The sequence below is a fragment of the Rhea americana genome, unplaced genomic scaffold (genome assembly GCF_003343005.1).
Source record: "Rhea americana isolate MKP2758 unplaced genomic scaffold, rheAme1 scaffold_44, whole genome shotgun sequence".
Lineage (NCBI taxonomy): Eukaryota > Metazoa > Chordata > Aves > Rheiformes > Rheidae > Rhea > Rhea americana.
The window spans coordinates 37,776-44,513 of NW_028186579.1; the positions used below are offsets into that span (position 1 = coordinate 37,776).

At 43.1% G+C, this 6,738-nt stretch overlaps 1 protein-coding gene across 1 annotated transcript in view; it reads left to right on the forward strand.

The window, feature by feature from the left end:
- Positions 1-126: 126 nt before the first annotated feature.
- The window catches only part of RD3 (RD3 regulator of GUCY2D), a 19,376-nt gene continuing 12,764 nt past the window's right edge, over positions 127-6,738 (forward strand). Inside the window, exon 1 of the mRNA XM_085315789.1 lies at positions 127-504. The gene's annotated coding sequence lies outside the window, so the exon portion shown is untranslated. The remainder of the gene's footprint in view (positions 505-6,738) is intronic.

Below are 6,738 nucleotides of genomic sequence, written 5' to 3' on the forward strand. Positions count from 1 at the left end.
GCGCCGCCCGCCGCCGGGGCAGAGCCGTTAGCGCCAACGGCCGCCGCGGGGCAGAGCCGTTAGCGCCAACGGCCGCCGCGGGGCACCGGGCGGCGGCGGCAGAAGAGCGCGCCCGGTTTCACAGCTCTGTAAAGCCCAGATTCTGTAATTTCATCTCCCCCGAGTATCGGCTCCGCCTGGCATGTTCTCAGGTCCAGGGGTGACTTTTGAACAGGAACCAAAGCCCGGCCAAGTCAGCGGGCATCGCCTTCTCGAGGGGCTGCTCGGCGTTTCAGAGCTGCTAGACCGAGCCCCGATAGCACAAAGGGAAATCAGCCCTAAGCTCAGCTGTTATCCCTTTAAAYGCTGGTCACCAGGGCTAATCCACATCCAGACGTGGGTTTAAGTTTGCCGGGCGGGTTTCGAGGGCTTGACTCAGAGCCAGGCCCTCTCTGTGGTGCCCTGGCTGCTCGCTCYGCCGCAGGTCCGTCCGGGGGCTCCAGCAGCAGGCGTGCGGCCGCCCAGGTGAGCGGGGCGGGCGCGCGGGGCAGGGGGCCGAGGCGCGCGGACGCCTCTCCTGGCAGCTTCGCCTTGGGTTGCTGGTTATGTTCGGAGAAGGAAACTGGGAGGAAAGTGTGGTTTATGCAGCCTGCCTCTGATCTGACACCTGCCCTGCTAAGCTGTCTTTAAGTGCTGAAGTCCAGAATTTAGTCACCCTCTGAGTGGTACTGCTAAGGTCAGTCAGGTAACTTTGGATTTATGGCAGTGTGAGTGAGGARCGGATTGCACCTCTACATCTCTTAGTGCTGCCACATTAATTAAGGTCCGGCTCGAGGCAGCAGCAGTGCTGATTGCTCCCCAGATGGCTGCTGCCTGCGGATGGGCTCCAGGTGGGYCACACAGTCCTTGCAGACGGGAAGCACAAGGTTTCCCAAAGCTCTGCCTGTTGCTCTCTATGCTGTATGTGACTTCTGTGAAGAGAGGCTTACGTTTTCATACCCAAGTCTAGCATTCTTCTTACGAGTCCTAATTTTAAAACAAGGTGTATTTTTAAGCAACTTTTGTCACAAGGACCAAACTTCAATGCTGATCCTAGTATTCTCCAGTATGAGCAGAACTCCCACGTAGGTTAACAGTGCTGTTGTGAACTAAGACTGAGTGACACTTTGAGGCTCTCCAGTAAATACTCTTTCTGATAGATACTGTAACCAAGATTCAGCACTGAACAGAAACAGGCATCTGTTAAAATGGATTCTCTCGCTTTCACAGCACAAATCAGTCCTCGAACTGGGTGAGGAATGCACACGTCCCCTACCCATTTTCACAGAACTTAGTCTGGTCTATGCCACAGTATATAAATAAGAAATACTTCAGTGGACCTGACAGCTGATGATAATGTTCTTTTAAGTCTGAGTTTCAAACATGTACATTTTCAAGTTCGTATCATACTCTAGRTGTATGTATTTACTGTGAATGACAATATTAGAAACTCAAAAAATTGTGACATTATTACTTCTTTGATAACACAATATAGTTATAATAATAATAGAATAGAAAAGAATAAGCTGGAGATCTGTCCAAGTTTTAATTTAGAAATCATTTTGTGCTGGAGACCTGCGTTGGCTGTTTATTGTTGCTTTATGGTAGCATTTTGTGGTTTGTGTAATCTTAATAACAGGAAAGCTCTGTGCCTGTATTACTTGTGATCTCTAATTTACATGACTGGTGAATAATACTTTAGGTCCCTTAATACTGCTGAAAGCTTGACTTTGCAGTCTGCAGAGATCAAACTAGACTATAATGCTGAAGGTGTTTGATGTACCACCACAGCAAGGTAGCCTTGTCTGAGCAAAAAAACTAGAGCAGATGAGTGTGTGTTTTAACTTCCTGGCTCGGGTAGGTTAAGTAACAGTCTAGTGTAACTCTTACATGATATTTTTATGGTTGGTATTAGAAAATATTTATTGTTTAAATCATGAGTGGGAATTTGGCATAGAAATAGTCCTGGTGCTCAGCAGATGGGACATATTTGCTCTGGTAAGTAGGCAAACTGCAAAATGCTACTATTCTCCATAAGCAGATTTGAAAAACGCCCACCCTTTTGCTGCTGCAGATAACATGAAGATTATCTTCTGTAGAGAGTCCCAGCCATAACAAGAGCTCTAGGCTCTTRGGCTGTTCCTTTACTTTTCCTTCAAGATCTGTAGGCTAGGTTTTCACCTGGAGTTAATCAACACTGCTCTTTTATTTACTTATTTATTTTAGTGAAGAGAATCTGTTTTATTTTAGTCTAGCTGCACTGAAGATGCTGAGGTTGTACCAGTTTTGATCAGCTACCTTTTCTACTTATGTTGTTTTGATTGGTCATTTTAAAATAGCTTTTTCATTGACATCTGAGCCCAGTTCAGGCCAGGTTCTTGTTTCTTCAGCTCTCTGGCAATCTAAATACAGATGTGAAATGCACCAGAAATACTTATTTTCTAAAAGATTGGTGCTTAAAGAATGTATTAGAAACTACACAAATGCAGGGGAAGTCAGAGCAACATTTTACTTGTATTCTCAAATTTAAAGCATTTCATTACAAAGAAATCTTTTCAGAGCTACTAACTGTAGAGACTGTGACATAACCATGTATGCCATAACCATTGTGTTAGTTGCAATAGGCCACTCAAATATTCCTTTGGTAGAAATGGTATCACTTTTATTTTCTTGTATCTTGCAGCACCTCCTGCAGCAAGATATGCTCTGGCTGCCCTTCTGTTATGCTACCTGAAAGGTGTTTTTTTTTTGTTTGTTTGGTTTTTTGTTTTTGTTTTTTTTTAAGCCACTTATGAATGTGCACCATGGTCTAAAATGACTCATAACTCTGTGGCAATTACACCAGAGAAAGAGCCAGCCCATTTCTATAATGCTGAGAGTGCAGAGTCTAGTGGAGAAAAAAATCACATAAAATATGAAAATCAGACTGTTTACAGAATGGCAGCATGCACCTCACACACCTCTGAGAGCTCCTGTCATTCAGAAGCAAACTAACACAGTGGCAGGAGCCATCAGCCTGCAGCAGGCTGGTCGAGCCCTGAGCAAGGGGGGCCAGCATTACTTGGCACACGAGCGCCTGCTGGGTGCCACAGCGTCCCTGCCCCCATTAGCTTTCTCTTAAGGCATTGCTGTCAGGCTCTATCTGTCATCCTTTAACACCTGCAGCCATGAAGATTTGACAATAAATAATGTTTCATTTGAAGTACCAGCTTGATCTTCTAGGCTTTTGTTATTCAGAACTCCCTGCTTCTTGAAACAGGGTCATGTCCTTGGATATATATTAACCAGTGTGAAAATTCTTTGTGCACAAATAGCTTGTGTCCTTCAAAACGAGAGAAAGGTACTCTCATAAAGTGGGATACGTTCTCTGACGTGGTCTAAAAGCAGATCCCTGAGCATCCCCAAGAATTCTCTCTCTATTTGGCCAGTCAGAATGAGGAGTGCTGTTGTGTTGCTATCAGGATATTTGCATTGCTTTTAAGTATCTTGATTGAAAAGCTCTATCAAATGCTTTTCAGCATTAATTGTCGCCCAGCAAGGTGGGGGGATAGGTGTGGGCTCTCAATCTGAGGTCATAATTTCCACTGAAATTACAATAGCACGGCAAGTAGTTGTAAACACCATAGCCTCCACATGGCTAAACAATAAGGGAGATTCCAGCCAGAGGGGAAGAAGCATTCTTTGGGCCCTGGGAAGGTAAACCTCTGTATGCAAAGGATAACAATAACTAACCTTGCAGAAAAGTGGTGGAGAACAGAGCAGGGATTCTATTACAAGGTTATAGTGAGTTATATAAATAAAACTTGGAAGATGTTGACAGTAGTTTAATTAGAACTGTACTGAGATTCTTTGTTTGGAACAAAATTAAAATATCTTTACAACAAGAAAAACAGAATTAGGGATTCACCTATTATGCTGTCATTACTTACACTGCCTCATGCAGGTGTAGCTAGTAGCACAGCCCTGACAACTCACCTTTTGCCTGAGAAGCTGGTTGTATCAGTTATTATATACAAACTTCTGAGATGGGTGTAGCCAAACCAGCTTTAATCTACCTCTTAGTAGCAGTGTAGAGAGATAATTGATAGCCTTTGCTGTTCAGAGGACACTAGGTTTCTGACTCTTCTGAGTGATACAATACAAACTTTACCAAAAAAGAAAATAAAAACTAATTCATTATTTTCATATGGCCCACAGTTTCACATTATCTGTGTTTCCTGTGACTCCAGCTCCTTTTAAAAGTGGCTCAGATTATCAGCATAATTTGGGGATGGGGCTTGTCCCACTTCTTTTAGAAATCAGCTTCCTTATTTGTTACTGTCTGATCTGGCATGCTTGGAAAAAGGTTGGCTGGGTATCCTGCATGAACAAATTCTATCTCTCTGCTGCTAGTAGTAAGAAACTACCACCCACAGGATGGGAGAGAAGGTATTTCTTAGCTCCTCAGCCCAATTTGTTGGCATGCTTTGCCTGGTTGACAGTGGATTTCCTGGGACTCTATCTATAGCYAACTGAAATGAAAGACAATATTTCCATTGACGTCACCGGACTTTGGATTAGACTCCTACTTGTCCAAGACCTCAAGACTTTTCTCCCTCCACTCTGACACAGCTGACATACCTCTAGGACTAGTGTAAATCAGTAAGGATTATCAGTAGTATTCCTGGATTAACAGATTGCTAAGAGAAAGGCAAACCACAGGAGACCTGTCAAACTGAGAACATACCTTCTTAGGGAGTGAAGCTATATTCTCACTTTTCACAAATGCAGATCCCACTCTGCCTACTCCTTTCCAGTCYTGGAGGGCTTTGGAAGCTGGAAACCATGAGAAGGATCAATGGAAAGGAAATTATTCATTCTCAGAAGTTCAGCTTCTGTAAGAGAAGCAGGTGTTGCTTCTCAATCATGGCTCACCAAAAAGCAGCCCTGATGTAACATGTTTTAGCAAGTGGTGATCCCACCTGCAAGAGCCTGAAGGAGATTGATGTCTGTCTGGTTATATGAACAGCCTCCGGTTGACCAACAATAGCCAGAGAACAAGTTACAGAAAAATATTCTCTTTCTTAGCAAAAGAGCTAGGAAAGGCTGCAATCCTGTTTTGGGAAGGTGAGAAACTGAGTAAACCAAGCAGACCGTGATACTACTGCTGACTCCTTTGTGCAGTCTCTGGAGCAAGAAGTGGAAACCACAAGGGGAAATACGGGCAAAGCTAAAGGGCAGAGGTAGTAGTACAGAGCATGTGGTGAGAACAGAACAGAGAAAGCTTTAGAGCAGGTGGGAAGGAGAGAAATGTGGGAATTGCTGGCAATGTTGAGAAATGAGATTTGGAAAGAGCAAAAAAATTCTTTATAACTAAAACTAAAAAGGAACCTTTTACTTGAGAAAGTCTCAGTGGTACTTACTAACAATTACTAAAGTTTGAAGGAAATCCTCAGAGGCTGTGTGTGAGAGAAGCCAGAAATCCCAGGCTTTAATGTAACTAAGGTAAAAGGATGCTTAAAACCCTATAAGGTAGTTGACCAGACTTGTAGTCAACAGTGTGAAGGGAAGGTTTGACTTCTAGTATAGTCAGTGACACAGAACTCTTGAAACTCAGAATGCTTTGGAATAAACCGTTTTGAAATTTTGCTTGAATAACATTTGACTAGTTCAGCTTGATTAAAGTCAGCTCCCAAGATAACCTCTTCTAAAGGACCAGAAAACTGGCCAACTGTGCAGTATAAATATCAGATGGGGCAGTGTCTCTTTCTTTCTTTCAATAATTTTAAAATGAATGCTTGCAAAGTGCACTTTGGTGCTTTTGCTCAGTAAGAAAGCAATTCTGAACCTTTTTGCTCCCCTTAGTTGGCCACATCCTGCTAACAGTCCTTTGAATCTTCCCTAATAGGAAAGCCATTTTGAGTCATTTAATGATTAGCCTGCATGTGAACTTTAAATTGAAAACAGCAGCTCTGGTCCTGCAGACTGCAAGGACCAGTATTGGGAAGAGTGGTGGCTTGTCAATCCTGCTAAATAGAGATGGCCAGTTTCCAGCTCTCAGGAGGAGGAGATGATGGATGAGGGATGGGGAAGGAAACAATCTCATACAAACAAAGTTCCCTTAGGAACAGCCAGAACAGGCTGCTGCTGTACATAAAATGCTTGATAAGATTTTCCTTCATTTGAGAACAGGCCATTTCATTTGCAGGATTTTCAGAAAACATACAAGAGGTAAGTGCAAGCCCCATTCAGAGTCAGTGGTATCCATGTTCCCATATCACACACTCTTTTGCAAAAGCTAATCTGCTTCTCACCAGTGTTTTATGAAAGCACTCTGTTAGTGTCAAGCTCGGGTTCAGCAGGCCTTCCTCTGACAATATATCTGAATTATTTTTCTAACTTACTGTCCTCTGCAGAAATGCCTTGATACCCAGCATAAGTGCTAGGCAAAAGAGTCCTCCCTGCACAGAACAGCTTGCTTTGAGGTGAGACTGTGAGATGAAACAAAAAGGCAGTTAAGAAGAGCCCAGGACCATGTGGGGAGGATGGTGAGCTAGGGTGGATCATGTCATAGCCCAGGCTTCCTTCTTCCTCTGTTTCCCAGTTCTAACCACTAAATTACCCCCTCATTCCTCTTTTAATGAAATAGCTGGTGAGCTAGGAATAGTTGGGAGGAAGTAGAACAGTCTCAGCTTCACTTTTTTTTTTTTTTTTTTTTTTTTTTTTTTTTTTTTTTTTTTT